Here is a 19,269-nt window from a genome sequence, read left to right as displayed (position 1 = left end):
AGCTTACAAAGCCAAACAAATTTTTTATCAATAATGGCTCTACAGGCTGGAATAGTGCAGATGAAGAGGTGGAGTGTCCTCCATTTTGTAGATAACTAGTAGGCATATTTTAGTGATATTCAATAGGTCCTGTGGCTATACTAGTTTTATTTTTCTTTTTCTTTTTCTATTTTCCCCTGAGCCTGAAATCTGATATGCTGGTAGATCTAAGTTTTGGACAGACCGCAGAAAATTGAGAGTAAAGGGGAGATAGAGAGGGAGAAAAAGAGATACATGCAGCAGCAGCACTGCTTCACCACTTGTGAAGCTTTCTCCATACAGGTGGGGAGTGAGGACTTAAACCCATGTACATTGTAACATGTGCACTCAACCAGGTGAGCCACCACCCAGTCCATCTATTTCCCTAGTTCCTACTTATTTCCTTTTTTTTGTTGTTGTTTGCATCTAGGGTTATTGCTGGGGTTTGGTGCCTGCACCATGAATCCAGTGCTCCTGGAGGCTCTTGTTTCCCTTTTGTTGCTCTTGTTGTTTAATCATTGTTGTGGTTATTATTATTATTGTTGTTATTGTTGTTGGATAGGACAGAGAGAAATGGAGAAAAGAGAGGGAGACAGAGGGGGGAGAGAAAGATAGACACTTGCAGACCTGTTTTACTGCTTGTGAAGTGACCCCCCTGCACGTGGGGAGCCAGAGGCTCGAACTGGAATCCTTAAGCCGGTCCTTGCGCTTTGCTCCATTTGCCCTTAACCCACTGCACTACCACCTGACCCCTTATTTCCCTCTTGATTTCACCTTCTGTTTTTTCTTCTTTGTCTTTGTCTTGCATTCTCTTCTCTTTTTTTCTTCCCTTCTTACTCCTTTTCTTTCTACTTTTCTTCCCATCCTGAGTTGCATGAGACACAGTGGCCTATACATCTTTAATTCTATAAAGACAATGATTTTTTTTTTAAGAATTGGGTCTGGCACAGTAACACAAATACCATAATGAGCCATTATGGATGGGTTGGGTGGGGGGACATGACAATGAGCACTAGGACTCATAGAAGCAAAGCACCAACCTTACATGTATGAGGCCCTGTGTTTGATCCCCAATACTGGATGGAAATAAAAAAGACAATGCTATGGTTATAGAGAGGCACTTTGCTTTTTTTTTTATGTTGGATTCTCAAGCATGAGGTCCTGAGTTTAATCCCTGGCACCATATGTGCCAGAGTGTTGCTCTGGTTCTCTTTTTTCTTCCATTTTTTTAAATTGGGGAATTAATATTTTACATTCAACAGTAAATACAATAGTTTGTACATGCATAACATTCCTCAGTTTCCCATATAACAGTACAACCCCCACAAGGTCCCCTGAGTCCTTCTTGGGCCTGTATTCTCCCCACCCATCCACCCCAGAGTCTTTTACTTTGGCACAATATGCCAATTCCATTTCAGATTCTACTTCTGTTTTCTTTTCTGATTTTGTTTTTCAACTTCTGCCTAAGAGTGAGATCACTTTGCTTTCTTTATCTCATACTTATCCGTGTGTGTGTATGTGTCTGTGTGCGTATCTAAATTACATATATATATATATCACATATATATGTAAATTACATATATATGTGATATATATATATATAAATGAGCCAGTATGACTAAAAATGTTTGGTAAAATTTATTATATTATACTATATATATATATATATTATATGTCCCAGTACTTATATAACAGAAAAGCTCTTCATGTTGAAGTACTTATCCTCCAAAAAATACAGTGTTAAGTAAATACCATTCTGTTTGAAAACTAGTGAATGTTTGTGTTTTTCTTAACATTAGGAATGACAAAACCATATCCTGCCAATACTGTAGTCCAGTTCAAGGACATATATGCATTGATGGGCCAAAATGTAACTTTAGAGTGTTTTGCCCTTGGCAAGTGAGTATGCTTACATTTTTATTAACATAATAAATTATATTGTTTGACAATACTTCTGTAAATGCATGATGTAAATGCTTAGCTGCAAACATCAAGTAATTGTCTTTGCTATGAGCCCTTGACTTTTTGTATCTCTTATTTCAGTCCAGTCCCTGATATCCGATGGTGCAAAGTCCTAGAACCAATGCCAAGCACAGCTGAGCTCAGCACTTCTGGAGCAGTTCTTAAGATCTTCAATATTCAGCTAGAAGATGAGGGAACATATGAGTGTGAGGCTGAAAACATCCGAGGGAAGGACAAACATCAAGCAAGAATTTATGTCCAAGGTAGATAGTATTTCATCTTTTTTTTGTAAGTTTTATCATGTTACTTAAATCCATTTATGTACTTGAAAAATTTACAGAACAATTAATAGTCAGTTGTAGAAGTCATATGTTTATTAATATAGAGTTAGCAATGGGTTGATAGTAATGTCATTGATAATTTCCAGAAGTTCAATTAATATATTATTTTGCCTTATCATTCTCTTTCTTCAATACCCTTTATTTCTTTAAGGTCATATGTTTTGCATTACGATTTAGTTCTAGACTATAGTTCTGGGGACCAAGAGATAAAGCAGTCCATATGATGCCCTGGGTTTGATGCCCAAGAGGGCACATGAGCACCATAGACAGCATGAAAGGAGACTAATTAATGACAGAGTGGTACTGTGAATGCAACACTTGCATTCATGATATCAGGAACTAAACTCAAGGCCTCATGCTTGTGAGTTGAACACTATATGTCACTTCCTGGTCCACAAACATTGAATGTTTTTCTTTTTAAAGATTTTTATTTATTTACTAATGAGAAAGATAAGAGAGGGGAAAAAAGACATCACTCCGGTACATTTGCTGCCAGTATCTAACTTGGGACCTCATGCTTGAGAATCCACTGATATATCCACTTCACTGCCTACTGGACCACAAAAATTAAATATTTTCTACTGATATTCTTTGCAGATACAGAAAAACAATAGTGATGTCAGTGACTTTCATGCTATTGAATATTTTGAGAACCTTATTGCCAAAAGGAAATTTTCTATCACATTTTATAAAGGAAAAATATGGTACTAAGTATTATACAACATAGGAGGGAGAATTGGTCTTAATTGTCACCAACCAATCAACTCTGGTTCTAACACCATTTTATATTAGCATTTATGAGGAAGATTAGTGTAAAATACACACCAAAATACAAAGAGCCTAGCATTCACTGTAACTTTGAAGATAGAAATTCCAGTATCTTCTGGATAAAACTGAGATATTTTAGAGGTAGAAAGTAGAATTTTATGACTTCAAATATAGTAGGAGAAGAAAAAAACTACAACAAACTGAAATGAAGCTTAAGAAAATGAAGGCTGGGAGTCGGGCTGTAGCGCAGTGGGTTAAGCGTAGGTGGCACAAAGTACAAGGACCGGCATAAGGATCCCGGTTCGAACCCCGGCTCCCCACCTGCAGGGGAGTCGCTTCACAGGCGATGAAGCAGGTCTGCAGGTGTCTATCTTTCTCTCCCCCTCCTCTCTCCATTTCTCTCTGTCCTATCCAACAACAACAACAACAATAATAACTACAACAATAAAACAACAAAGGCAACAAAAGGGAATAAATAAATAAAATAAAATATTAAAAAAAAGAAAATGAAGGCAGGTTTTTAAATTTTTTTTTATTTAAGAAAGGATTAATGAACAAAAACATAAGGTAGGAGGGGTACAACTCCACACAATTCCCACCACCCAATCTCCATAACCCACCCCCTCCCATGATAGCTTTCCCATTCTCTAGCCCTCTGGGAGCATGGACCCAGGGTCGTTGAGGGTTGCAGAAGGTAGAAGGTCTGGCTTCTGTAATTGCTTCCCCGCTGAACATGGGCGTTGACTGGTCGGTCCATACTCCCAGTCTGCCTCTCTCTTTCCCTAGTAGGGTGGGTCTCTGGGGAAGCTGAGCTCCAAGACACATTGGTGGGGTCTTCAATCCAGGGAAGCCTGGCCAGCATCCTGGTGGCATCTGGAACAATTTGATCAGGTCCTGCTTTTAGTTTCCCTTTCATATCTTCTTAATCAACTTCTGTTGATGAGTGGGATCATCCCATACACATCTTTATCTTTCTGACTTAGGTCACTTAACATAATTCCTTCTAGCTCTGTCCAAGATGGGTCAGATAAGGTGGATTCATTGTTTTTGATAGCTGCATAGTATTCCATTGTGTATATATACCACAGCTTTCTCAGCCACTCATCTGTTGTTGGGCACCTGGGTTGCTTCCAGGTTTTAACTATTATGAATTGTGCTGCTATGAACATAGGAGTACACACCTCTTTTTGGTTGGGTGTTATGGAGTCCTTGGGGTATAACCCCAGGAGAGGAATTACTGGATCATATGGAAGGTCCATGTCTAGCATGAAGGCAGGTTTTAACAATACAGTGTCAGTAAGGACCAGATACAAATGTGAGGAACCTGTTTTCCTTTTTTTCACAGAGTGCCAGGGTTGTTGTTCTATGGGCCACTGCAAAATCAGGATTTCCGTAGCTATTCCTGAGATTATATACATGTCAGCATTCAATACAAGGATGTGTAACAGTCAGTGCTTAACTGAAACTTTCCCCTTGCCAATTTTGCCACACAGTTTTTCATTACATTGGAATAATGCAAGGGTAGTGATGCTGTCTGTCTGTCTGCTTTATTCTGAGGTTTTTGATTTTTGATAAAGTAGAAACAAGACCTGGGATAAAAGGGAAAGCAACCAGAAAAAAGATAGCACTGATTTGATACTTAAGTAAATCCTTAGACACCAGTTGTTTTAGTCACTGTCTGAACTCATAAAGAAATCATACATCTTCATTGATTTGTATGTAATTATCTGGAAAAGTGAATAAAAGTTTGCTTCATTATACCATTAAATTCCTTCCCTTCTTTTGTCCCACATATAAATAGCTTCTCATGTTTGAAGATTTATTTTAATTTTTCCAATTAGCAACTGAATTTATTAGAGGCCAAAATATTTGCATAAAAATAATTTTCCCATTCATTTATCTGTATTAAATATATATTAATGCAATTTCAAATTTAACACATGAATCTGAGTACTTAATTTCTACTTCTTCATCTGTTTACTTTGGTTTTCCTCATCTTATTAAGTGCAGCATTATCAGTCTCCACAGTTACTTTCTCAAGTAAAAAAAAATGTAGGATTTGGGCAGCAAAATATCTCACTTGGATATAGTGAAACTTTACAGTGATGGAACAGGAACACTAAATTCTCTCTTTCTCTCCTACCTCCAGGGTTATCACTGGGGCTTGGTGCCTGCACTAAGAATCCACTATTCCTGTGTCCATTTATTCAGTATTTGGGATAGGACAGAGAGAAATTGAGAGGGGAAGGAGACATAGAGAGGGAGAGAGAAGACAGACACCTACAGACCTGCTTCATTGCTTGTGAAACGGCCCCACTGCAGGTGGGGAGCTGGTGGCTCAAACCAGGATCCTTACACTTGTCCTTGCACTTTGTACTATGTGTGCTCAACCTGATGTGCCAATACCCATGCCCTAAGAAATAAAAAATTCTAACTACCACCCTCCCTCCTTTCTCCATATATATATAATCATCACTGGGGCTTCACCACTCCAAATCAGCTTTCCTAGAAAGACAGAGATAGAAAGATGGGAAGAAAAATTCGATACAGAGTATCGAAAATTCCTTTAGAGCAGTATGTGCTTAGCTCAAACTCAGGATATGTGTATGATAAGGCAAGCACTATATCCAAGTGAGATATTTTGTTGCCCAAATCCTACATTTTTTTTTACTTGACAAAGTAACTGTGGTGTTACCATATGAGGAGACCCAGGGTCAAGCCCCAGGTCCCCACCTGCAGAGTGAAACATCAGAAGAGTTGAAACAAGGTTGCTAGTGTCTCTTTCTTTCCCACTCTGTCTATTGGAAATAAAGGGAATAAGGTTTTTTTCAAAAATGACTTCCTGTAGAGGTAGAGTCATTGTGCAACACCAAGCCTCAGTTATAGTACTGTTGATAAAAAGAAAAAAAAAAAGAAGGGAAAAAGATTGATTGGCAGGGGTAGATAGCATAATCATAATGCAAAGATACTCTCATGCCTGATGCTCTGAAGTCCCAGGTTCAGTCGCCCTCACCACTGTAGCCAAAGCTGATCAGTGTTCTGGCAAAAGAGAGAGAGAGAGAGAGAGAGAGAGAGAGAGAGAGAGAGAGAGAGAGAGGAAGAAAAGGAAAGAGAGAGGGAAAGGAGGGGGAGGGAGGGAAGGAGGAAAAAGACAGAAAGGAAGGAAGGAAGGAAAATAAAAGATGGACTGGGTGGGTGGCACATCTTGTGGAGCACACGTTATAGTGCTCAAGAACCCGGTTTCGAGACCCCGGTCCCACCTGCATAGGAAAAGCTTTGCAAGAAGTGAAGCAGGGCTGCATATGTCTCTCTTTCTCTCTCCCTCTCTATCTCTGCTACCCTCTCAATTTCTGGCTGTCTCTATCCAATAAAAAAAGATTAAAAAAGAAAGAAGGAAAGGAAGAAACAGGTTGTATTTCTACTATGTGTTTTCTAGGACTTGCAATGTAGTATTGAGCAATTCTTGCATGGGTTCTAACTTGATGAGGCCTAAGCACCATTTTGAGTACAAATCTGAAATGATTTATCACTTGGTGTCAACAGAGTGAAAACATACTGCCGCTATAACAGAAGAAATCACAAAATATTCAGTGTGACTAAAAAATTCTAGTATAAATGATATTTAAAACCCAGGACATAGCAGTTTGAAGAACTCTTAGAATGTGAGAAATGGACCTACCCTATGATTTGGCAGCTCCACTCCTGGGGATATCCTAAAGAATTAACCACACCTATCTGAAAAAGCCTGTGTATACCTGTGTATTAAAAAAAAACATGTGCACATAGCAGCAAAACTTGTAATAGATCAAATATGGAAGCAACCTAAGTGTTCAGTAACAGAAAAGTGGGTAAAAAAGTTGAGGTACATATAGACAATGGACTACTATTCAGTCATGAAGAAGGATGAAATCACCTTGTTTACCTCATATTGGCTGGAGCTTGAAAGAATCATATTAATTGAGATAAGCCAGAAAGAAAAGGATGAATATGGGATGATCTCACTCGTGGGCAAAACTTGGACTGGTGGTTTGATAAATCAAAACAAAGATTCTGAAATTAAGGGTTTGGAGGGGTGTATGGGGATGGGAGAGGAGGGAGTTGGGGTTCTGATACTGTTGGTGTAAAAAGACCTAAGCTGAGGGTGAGAGTGTTTGCAGACACCGATAAAGGTCACATGAGAACTTTTATCTCTATGTCAGCACCTATAATGTTAAACATTAGCCTTCTAATTAAAAAAGTAAAGAAATTAAATTAAAAATAATAAAACCCAGGACCTGGGTAAGGAGTAAGAATTTCTAGTGGGAAAAATTGCATCTGAGTTTGTGTGCACTTGAGTTAATGAAGAATGAAGAGCAACGAAAGGTTTTCAGTGGTTCAAGTCACTCATGTTCTGAAGTAGTGGATATCTGACACTATAGAAAGTTGAAAGAGGGAGTCGCAGCAGGTTGAGCGCAGGTGGCGCAAAGCACAAGGACCCGCATAAGGATCCAGGTTCCAGCCCCTGGCTCCCCACCTGCAGGGGGATCAATTCACAGGGTGAAGCAGGTCTGCAGGTGTCTATCTTTCTCTCCCCCTCTCTGTCTTCCCCTCCTCTCTCCATTTCTCTCTATCCTGTCTAACAACAATGAGGTCAATAACAACAACAATAAAACAACAAGGGCAACAAAAAGGGAAAATGAATAAATATATATTTTTTTTAAAAAGGAAGCTGAAAGATTGTAGATAAAAAAAAATAACATGTTATAGGGGCCAGGTAGTAACACACCAATTAACCATTTGCAAGGACCTAGGTTGAAACCCTCCTCCAACCCTCTGTATCTCCCACTCCTTTCTCAATTTCTCTCTGTCCAATCAAATAAAATAGAAAGAAAAAAAAAAGGAAATGTGGCCATGGGGAGCAATGGATTTGTAGTGCCAACACAAGCCCCAGTGATAACCCTGGTAGCAATTTAAAAAAAGAAAGAAATGTTAGAAGAAAGAAAAGACAGTTGAGATAAATAACAGAACAAGGACACCCAGGGGGAAAATGCAATCCACCTAATTTTCAAGATTGCCTGAACTTGAAATATCCAAGGAGACAACTGTGGATAGAGAAAGAACAGGTATTCAGGCATTCCTTGTTTTAAGATTGCATTGACCTCTTTCAAATGTTACTTGTTTCATACTTACTCTTCTAAGTAAACCTATCTAACTACAAAGCAGTATTTCCATGAACAGTGACCTTATATGGCTGTTTTTTCTTTCTTTCTTTTTTTTCTCTTTTAAATAAAAAGAAACAAATACACAGGCTTCTGTAAGGGTATGATAATACCACCATAATGAGAAGTTACATTCCCTCTTATACATGAGAACACATCATGTGTTGTTTTGAGTGTTTTACTCATTTTAATTCCTTTTATCTTCACACATCATTGATGTGCTTAGATGATTGTCACCATTTTAGCAATATATAACTATGACATAATAAGGTCACTTTCCTTGAGGTCTCTCAGTTAGTAAATAACAAATGTGGAATTTGAGTGTATAATCTTTGATCTCAAGAATCTTAATATTTAATAGTCATGACATAGGCTCAAACTGTATGTCCATAATACATAGAAGTCACATAAGGAATGATATTTTGGGCATGATCTTTGTTTTTCTTTCCATTCCTATTGTTATTTACAATCAGAACAATCTCATCCTCAGGCCTCCAACAATTAAGCTATATTTTACTCACTGTGTTTAACACTCTCTAAAATCTTTTTATTTATTGTTATTGGATATTATTATTTTCTCATTTAATGTGAAGTTTAGAAAAGCAAGAACGTTAACCAGTTCATCCATTCCTAGAATTTATTACTTCTCAAAAATGATTACTTAATAAATATTTATGACTGAATGATATTAATTATATAGTTCACTATAATTCATAGCACTTTATTAGTAATTTAATATTTATTTAAAGAATTATGAGACAACAGGGGTACAAATCCACAAAGTTTTTACCCCATTCCTTTCATTAGAAACTACAGGATTTTCCCAAGGTCACAGATGCGAGTTGACTATTATTTATATATATATCCTCATTTTTTTCTATGGTCCTCCATTCTCTTCTTTTTAAGTCACACCTACTCTTGTTACTGTTTCCAAATGACCTGCCTTTTTTCTTCTTCTTTCTCTAGGTCTTGATGGAATTGAAGTTCAGAGCCCTCTGGTTATCTTTCCCTAGTATTTCTCTCCTTATCTGGGGGTATGGACCAGAATTCTTTCGGAGATGCAGAAGGTAGGAGTTCTGACTTCTGTAATTGCTTCTCTGCTGAGCATGGGCATGGACATAGGCAGATCGATCTATACCCCCATCCTGTTTCTGTCTTTCCCTAGTTGGGTAGGGCTCTGGAGAGGTGAGGCTCCAGGACACATTGGTTTGGGCATCTGCCCAGGGAAATCAGGATAGAATCTTAGTAGCACCTGCAAATTGGTGACTGAAAGACAGTAAGTTATGAGGCATGAGAAAATGTGTAGTATATAGGAGGCAGATAGTATGAATAAAGCATGTGAAAATAGGGATTTTTAGGGTGGTAATAAGCTAGAAAGTATGTTTTAGGTATGTTCCTAAAGGCCTGTGACTTTAGTAATTTTTGCTTGAGCTTGATATTTAACATGGAAGGTGCGCTAATAATATTGTCTGGGAAGATGTAGTCAGAGTTGAGAATAGGACTAGAAAGCTGAATTAGGGCAGTGAGTAGCTTTCAGACTTGAAGAAAGTGTATACAAGTAACTGTATACCCCATTGATAAGACCCAGGGCATATTCATATTTAGTACAGGAACCTGTATAACTTCTTGAGTCTCTGTCACTCTGAGTCCTAAGAAGCACTCATTTCAGGTCCCGTCTTCCTGGAGTGACAGAGTAGACTGATGCAGCCTTCCTTTGGATTGCTGCTTTATAGTAAGGGCATCTTCCTGGAGAGGCCCACAGAGGGCTTATGATTATGCTCCTGATGAAAGTGACAAGTGAATGGCATTTTAAGACAAAAATTTGAGGCTACAAACCAATAGTAAACAATTTGTTATTATAATATAGTATATATACATATACATATATATATATATATATATATATTACAACTCAGTAAACAAAGTTCAAATATATACCTTTAACTTGAATAATAACTTTTTCTTTACCTTTTGCTATTTTATTGTGGGGGGGTAATGGTTTACAGTACAGTTGTTTACACATGGGTGCCATTTCTCATTTCTACATAATAGGGTCTGAAAAACAATCTCACCCTAACTTAGGTCCTTTTTCACCATCATGCACCAGAACCCCAAAGTTTATTCCTCTTGACTCCTCCCACTCTCTAGTTGCAACTCTACTATCTAGTTGAGCTTCTGTTCACCTGATTTTCAGAGTTAACTATTACAGTGACTTTATGCTTCTGCAGTCATTCTGCTATAATTCCCTCTTTATAGCTCTATATTATAATCCTACTTAAATATCATTTTATCACACACTCTAAAGACCAAAATCCTTAAATTGCTCTAAAAATTCTCTTATTTTAGGTATTTGTTGCTTATTCTGAATTATTAGGCTTCAGACGATTTCTCTACTTGTACTACTGTCCCTGCCTTCTGCACAACTTGCTCTACAACCAGTGGTCATTTCTTCACTAGTCTGAGAGCACAGACGCCTGTGTATTCCTATGTTTTTGGTCTCTACCTTTCTTACTATCTCAAATTCTGTGTCTTAATATCTCTAAGGAGAGAACTCAATATTAGAACTTTAGCCACTAGATCACCTCCACAGGAGATAGTTCAGCAGGGATAGTGCATGTCCTAACATACATCAGACCCTAAATTCAACCCCTTGCATCCTAAGAGAGTGGCACAGGCCAGCAACACTTCATGGATGCAGGAGCTATGTATTGTTTGTGTGCTTCCTCTTTTCTGTCTCTTCTTCTCATTTTCTTTCTCTCCTCTCTGGATATAGAAGTACAATGTTATTCTAGAGAGGTTGCTCAGGTGGACTGGAAGGTGGCACAGTGGATAAAGCACTGGACTCTCAAGCATGAGATCCCAAGTTTAATCCCCATCTGCACTTGTATCTGAGTGATGTCCAGTTCTTTCTCTTTCCTATCTTTCTCATTAATAAATAAATAAAATCTTAAAAAAGAAAGAATGTTTACTGCTTAAAGAGATAGAGAGGGGTGGGTTACTCAGTAATACTGTGAGTGTACAAGGCTCTAAGGCAACATTTCAAAAATAAAAGATTAAAAGCTACCATTCAATAGACCCAATTACAAAATTAAACATTTTATAAAAACTAATTAAACATCTTAACCTTTCATTGATTGAAATCACTCCCTCCTTGTAATTAATAGAAAACTAGGTCTAGTATCAGACACAATCATCATAGGGTACTAAATCAGTGAACTAAAGCATTATTTCTCAAATTATTTAACAATTTCAAAAGAGGGATTTATGATATATATGGTATGGTCCATTTATAATTTCTTAAACTTTCCATTATTTTGGCTTTAATTTTTTTAATTTTTTTATTTAAAAATTATTAATTAACAAAACCATAGGGTAGGAGGGGTACAGTTCCACACAATTCCCACCACCCATTCTCCATATCCCACCCCCTCCCCTGATAGCTTTCCCATTCTCTATCCCTCTGGGAACATGGACCCAGGGTCATTGTGGGTTGCAGAAAGTAGAAGGTCTGGCTTCTGTAATTGCTTCCCCGCTGAACATGGGCGTTGACTGGTCAGTCCATACTCCCAGTCTGCCTCTCTCTTTCCATAGTAGGGTGGGTCTCTGGGGAAGCAGAGCTCCAGGACACATTGGTGGGGTCTTCAGTCCAGGGAGGCCTGGCCGACATCCTGATGACATTTGGAACCTGGTGACTGAAAAGAGAGTTAACATACGAAGCCAAACAAGTTGTTGAGCAATCGTGGACCCAAAGCTTGGAATAGTGGTGAGGAAGCGTTAGGGGGGGTACTCACTGCAAACTCTAGTGTACTTCTGCTTTCAGGTATATATTTTGCAGTAGTTTACTGATATGTCTGAACATATGCTCTCTCTCACAGAAACTGGTGTATATCTAGGATTTGGTACTTTGTTAGAAAGTGAACCACCTGAGATGGAATTAGAGTATACTATGAAAGGAAAGGTCTCACCCGAGTAATGAAGCTGAAGTGTTGTCATTCCACACGTGTAGTCTCTGGACACAGTCTGAAGTGAAGCCTGTTGAGGTGGCAATTGTTGTGTTGGTTAGGTTGTGATCGGCAGATGCAATATTATTTGATATGGATTGGGAGAGGCATACGGGAAAGTAGGTCCTATCCAATGGTTCCAGGACTGGGTGAAGTAGAGGCTCTATAGTGGAGATGTGAGGTTCCTGCTGCCTTAGGGTTCAAAAAGACAGTCGATAGTTACTGTTATCATCACATTATTTGGTAATTGGGTTAACTTTGAAAAGTCCCTTTGTTATGGTTTGTTATACAGTACCCAGTATCTTGTATATAGCTATGCTATTGGAAGCTTCTGATCTACTTGGTCTAGGCTTTTGAGAGAGTCTGCATATCAATTACACAGCCTATATATTGAAAATATTCAGTTTGTGCCTTGAAAAACTTTGCGACATACAATCAATTTTCCCCCTCTCGTATAAATTAACTAGTGATTTATCTGACTACATTTTACTAGGAGTGCACATAAACACCATTCCCACCACCAAAAGACTGTGACCCATCCCTCCCACCCACTCCCACCCTCCACTGGCCCAGGAAGCTGCATGTCCACCCCTCGCCACAGGGTTTTTACTTTGGTGCGCTACTTACAATTTGGTCAGGTCCTGCTTTTAGTTTCCCTTTCAGATCTTCTTAATCAACTTCTGTTGATGAGTGGGATCATCCCATACTCATCTTTATCTTTCTGACTTAGCTCACTTAACATAATTCCTTCTAGCTCTGTCCAAGATGGGTCAGCGAAGGTGGGTTCATTGTTCTTGATAGCTGCATAGTATTCCATTGTGTATATATATCACGGATTTCTCAGCCACTCATCTGTTGTTGGGCACCTCGGTTGCTTCCAGGTTTTAGCTATTATGAATTGTGCTGCTATGAACATAGGAGTACACACCTCTTTTTGGTTGGGTGTTATGGAGTCCTTGGGGTATAACCCCAGGAGAGGAATTACTGGATCATATGGAAGGTCCATGTCTAGCCTTCTGAGAGTTGTCCAGAGTTTTCTCCACAGAGGCTGTACCAATTTACATTCCCACCAGCAATGTAAAAGGGTTCCTCTGTCCCCACAACCTCTCCAGCATTTGTTGCTGCTGTCCTTTTTGATGTATGCCATTCTTACAGGAGTGAGGTGGTATCTTAGTGTTATCTTAATTTGCATTTCTCTGACAATCAGTGACCTAGAGCAGTTTTTCATATGTTTGTTAGCCTTTTGGATCTCCTCTACAGTGAAAATTTTGTTCATATCCTCTGCCCATTTTTGGATGGGGTCATTTGCTTTTTTGGTGCTAAGTTTGCTGAGCTCTTTATATATTTGGTGATTAGTTTCTTGTCTGATGTATGGCATATGAAGATCTTCTCCCATTCTGTGAGGGGTCTCTTTGTTTAATAGTTTCTTTGGATGTGCAGAAGCTTTTCAATTTGATGTAGTCCCATTGGTTTGTTTCTGCTTTAGTCTTCCTTGCAATTGGGTTTGATTCATCAAAGATGTCCTTGAGGTGTATGTGGGAAAGTGTTTTACCAATGTTTTCCTCTAAGTATTTGATTGTTTCTGGTCTGACATCTTGGTCTTTGATCCATTTGGAGTTGATTTTTGTTTCTGGTGAGTTAAAGTGGTTCAATTTCATTCTTCTGCATGTTTCAACCCAGATGTTCCAGCACCATTTATTGAAGAGAGCCTCCTTCTTCCATTTAATGCTTTGGGCCCCTTATCAAAGATTAGATGTCCGTAGGTGTGGTGATTTATTTCTGGGCTTTCAATTCTGTTCCACTGGTCTGTGTGCCTATTTTGTTCCAGTACCATGCTGTTTTGATGATGATGGCTTTATAATATAGTTTAATGTCTGGGAGTGTGATGACTTCATTTCTGTTTCTTTTCATTAAGAGGATTTTGGCAATTCTAGGTGTTTTCAGTTTTCCAGATAAATGATTGTAGTATTTGATCTATTCTCTTAAAGAAGCTTGGTAGAACTTTGATGGGTATTGCATTAAATTTATTTTATGGCTCTTGGGAGAATATTCATTTTGATGATATTTATTCTTCCAATCCATGAGCATGGGATATCTTTCCATTTCTTGGTATCAGTTTCTATTTCCTTCAGTAGCGACTCATAGTTTTCAGTATGTAAGTCTTTCACTTCTTTGGTCAACTTTATTCCTAGGTATTTGATTGATTTTGCTGAAACCGTAAATGGGAGTGATTTCTGGATGTCTTCTTCTTCAGATTTAGTGTTTGCATAAAGAAATGCCACTGATTTTTGTACATTGATTTTGTAGCCTGATACATTGCTATATTGCCTAATAACTTCCAGTAGTTTTCTGCTGGATTCTTTAGGTTTTTCTATGTATACTATCATATCATCTGCAAATAGTGAGAGCTTGACTTCTTCCCTTCCAATCTGTATTCCTTTGATTTCTTTCTCTTGCCTGATTGCTATGGCAAGAACTTCCAATACTATGTTGAAGAGTAATGGTGACAGTGGACAGCCCTGTCTGATCCCCGATCTGAGGGGGAATGCTTTCAGCTTCTGTCCATTGAGTATGATGTTGGCTGTAGGTTTGCTATATATAGACTCCACTATCTTGAGGAATTTCCCATCTATTCCCATTTTTTGTAGAGTTTTGAGAATGAATGGGTGTTGGATTTTGTCAAAGGCTTTCTCTGCATCAATTGAGATGATCATGTGGTTTTTGGCTTTGCTTTTGTTGATATGGTGAATGACATTGATTGAATTACGGATGTTGAACCAGCCTTGCATTCCTGGGATGAATCCCACTTGGTTGTGATGAACAATCTTTTTGATATGTTGCTGTATCTGGTTGGCCAAGATCTTGTTTAATATTTTGGCATCTATGTTCATCAGAGATATTGGTCTGTAGTTTTCCTTTTTTGTTCTGTCCCTATCAGCTTTTGGTATCAGGGTGATGTTGGCTTCATAGAAGGTGGAAGGGAGTATTCCTGTTTCTTCAATCTTATGGAGGCAAACGCTAGAAGAAGAAGAATCTTATGGAAAAGCTTAAGAAGTATGGGTACTATTTCCTGAAAGTTTTGTAGAATTCGTTTGTGAAGCCATCTGGTCTAGGACTTTTGTTGTTGGGGAGGTTCTTAATAACGGTTTCAATTTCTTTGTGATTCATGCATTTAGATTTTGTAGTTCTTCTTGGTTCAGTTTTGGAAGGGCATAGGTTTCTAGGAATTGTTCCATTTCTTCCAGATTCTCTAGCTTGGTGGTGTATAGTTCTTTATAGAAGTTTCGCATGATTCTCTGGACTTCTGTGGTGTCAGTTGTGATATCTCCTCCATTGTTTACAATTCTATTAATTTTAGTCTTCTCTCTTTTTTGTTTGATGAGTCTGGCTAGGGGTTTGTCAATTTTGTTTAATCTTTCAAAGAACCAACATTTGGCTTCATTAATCTTTTGTTTGGTTCTTTTATTTTCGATGTTGTTTATTTCTGCTCTAACTTTAGTGATTTCTGTCCTTCTGGATGCTTTAGGGTTCCTTTGTTCCTCTTCCTCTAAGTCCTTGAGGTGTGCAGTAAGGTCGTTCATTTGAGCTTCTTCTTGGTGTTTAATATGTGATTGTATGGCTATAAGTTTCCTTCTCAGTACTGCTTTAGCTGTTTCCCAAATATTTTGATAGGTTGTGTCTTCATTTTCAGTTGTTTCCAGGAACATTTGAATTTCCTGCTTGAGTGAATCTCTGACCCAGTGATTCTTAAGGAGCATGTTGTTTAGTTTCCAAATTCTGGGACTTTTAATAATTTTCCGTTTGTTGTTAAATGTTAGTTTTACTCCACTGTGGTCTGAGAAGATACTAGGGATGATTTCAATGTTCTTGAATTTATTGATGCTGTCTTTGTGGCCTCACATGTGGTCTATACTTGAGTATGTGTTATGTGGATTTGAAAAGAAGTTGTATTCCAGTTTTTTGGGGTGAAGGACTCTGAAAATGTCTAAGAGGTCTAGTCTGTCAATCTCTTCATTCAGTTCTCTTGTATCTTTGTTGGTTCTCTGCTTTGTTGATCTGTCTAAGTATGAGAGTGTGGTATTGAAGTCTCCCACTATTATTGTATTACTATTGATGTATTTTTGAAATTCTTTCAGTAAGTGATTGACGTATTTAGATGGTCCCTCATTGGGTGCATAGATGTTAATGATTGTTAAGTCTTTTGGCTGTTTGATCCTCTAATCATTATGTAATGTCCTTGCCTATCTTTTATTACTTTATTTAATTTAAAATCTATTGTGTCTGAGATGAGAATGGCTGTTCCTGCCCTTTTTTGTGATCCATTAGCCTATATGATAGTTTTCCATCCTTTCACTTTAAGTCTGTGTTTATCTTGTTGTGACAGATGGGATTTTTGCAAGCATCATATGGTTGGATTCTGTTTTCTGATCCATCCCCCAACTCTGTGCCTTTTGATGGGTGAGTTTAAGCCATTGACATTTATTGATATTATGGATTTAATGTATTGTAGTGCCATTGTTCAAAAATTTTTTTTTGTTTGTTCTGATATATTGCCAGTATTGTAGTGATGTTCTTGTTTATAAGAGGTCTTTTAGAACCTCTTTCATCGCCGGTTTGGTGATGGTTGCCTCCTTTAACTGTTGTTTGTCTAAGAAGGTTTTGATCCCTCCATCTAGTTTGAGTGACATTCTAGTAGGATATATTATCCTTGGTTGAAACCTTTTTTCATTCAGGGCTCGATAGATATCTTGCCATTCTCTTCTGGCTTTTAGAGTTTGAGTGGAGAAGTCTGCAGATAATCTTATGGATTTTTCCTTGTATGTGACTTTTTGTTTCTATCTTGCAGCTTTTAGGATCCTTTCTTTATCCTTACTTCTTCTCATTGTGACTATGATGTTTCTTGGTGTATTTTGGCTTTTAAATTTAATCCTCACTAATGAAAAGTCACCTGCAGGTTGCATATTTGATAAGTACATGAAGACTATTGGGTTTGTATAATTTTTAAACACCAAGTATGAAAAGGATTTTAGGGATAACCTAACATGTTTTAGTTTAATTAGTTTTTAGACTTTGGGGCTTTATTTCACTCCACCGTAAATACCCAAATTATAAAACTAAAACTTCTCTCAATGGGAATTTTCTATAATATAGGAAATAGCTTAAAGGTTTTTAGCTTTTAGAGTTGTTACAGAAAACCAGGAAAAAGGCTTAATGGGGTCACTTTGTAATGAAATCTATGCTGTGCACAAGTGTCTTTGGTTTTCATTTCAGCAATAATTTTTGAATAAAGTAGAAAAGATGGCAAGAGGATAAGAATAATGTTCCTTTTATACTCACACTTATATATGGCAATATGTATAACAGTATAAATCAAAAGTATATTTCTCTGATGTGCACAAAATGTTTATGATAAAACCACTGAAAATTCCAACACATATTTGTGTATGTGTCTTTTCTGGTAATTAAGTGGTAACATATACAGACGATTTCTTTGCCAAATGTCTGAATTTGTTCTTTGTTTTGTTTTGTTTTGTTTTTTGCTGTTTTTGTTGTTGTTTGGTGTTTTGTGTTTGTTTTGTTTTTACAGCCAAAGGAGGGTACACACAATGGAGATAAATCACAAATGAATACAGTAGATTTGAAATTTTCAGAGGAATAACACCTTGTGTAATAATATGAACATTAAAGTTTACCAAGTTGAGGCTAGGAGGAAGTGAAAATATGCAGTGGTGGTAAAGGCACTGAGTTTTCACACAACCAAATTTGATCAAACCAGGGGAAAAATGCATAGATCACAATGTACTTGGGATTCTAGACAACGTAAAATTCAATACTCATTTCAGTGGAGAGGAAATTGAATCATGTTCTGATAAGTTATGCAGTATATATTCTATGTTTTTGAAAATTGCAAAGCAGTTTTCAGAACCAGTATTCCAAGCATACACACTAGAATATATATGTGTGTACTTCCCCCCTTTTCCACATTCCACATTCCCTTTCATGAACTTATTCTGAAAATTCTGTTCTTCCTCTCTTACTGTCTATCATTAATTTCCTACTCTATTCATTAATATGCTCTGTCTTCAATATAATACAAGACATGAGGTGATTATGCTGGGCTTTACTAATTCATGATCTAATGAGTAATAAACATGGTAAAAATATAATATAATGCAGGAATATAAATCAAATAAGGTGGAATTAATGTAAAATGCCATAATTCTCTCATTTTCTCCTCTGTACATCCCTCTCCTCTCAATATCTGTGCACCTTAACAAATAAAAGAAAGGAGGAAGGAAAGAATGCCTGCTAAGAGTGATGAATTCATAGCACAGGCCCAGCCCCAAGCCCCAGTGATGATTGTTATGACACCATAACATTGGTTCTCATAAATCAGCACACATTTAATCCAGCGCAGCAGTGCCCGTGGATACATGTAATTAGAACGTGAGAAACTTTCTCGGTGCTGGAACTCTGTTTTTAGGTACATCTCAGATTAAGGATAAGTTTTCCATTTCTTTCTTTTTTATTTTTTATTTTTAATTTTATTTTTTATTTAAGAAAGGATTAATTAACAAAACCATAGGGTAGGAGGGGTACAATTCCACACAATTCCCACCACCCAATCTCCATTTCCCACCCCCTCCCCTGATAGCTTTCCCATTCTCTATCCCTCTGGGAGCATGGACCCAGGGTCATTGTGGGTTGCAGAAGGTAGAAGGTCTGGCTTCTGTAATTGCTTCCCCGCTGAACATGAGCTTTGACTGGTCGGTCCATACTCCCAGTCTGCCTCTCTCTTTCCATAGTAGGGTGGGTCTCTGGGGAAGCTGAGCTCCAGGACACATTGGTGGGCTCTTCAGTCTAGGGAATACTGGCCGGCATCCTGATGCCATCTGGAACCTGGTGACTGAAAAGAGAGTTAACATATGAAAGAGTTAACATATGAAGAGTTAACATATGAAGCCAAACAAATTGTTGAGC

Source organism: Erinaceus europaeus, chromosome 5 (genome assembly GCF_950295315.1).
Source record: "Erinaceus europaeus chromosome 5, mEriEur2.1, whole genome shotgun sequence".
NCBI lineage: Eukaryota > Metazoa > Chordata > Mammalia > Eulipotyphla > Erinaceidae > Erinaceus > Erinaceus europaeus.
The sequence above is the reverse complement of the archived record's forward strand: the minus strand, read 5'-3'. Positions refer to the sequence as shown.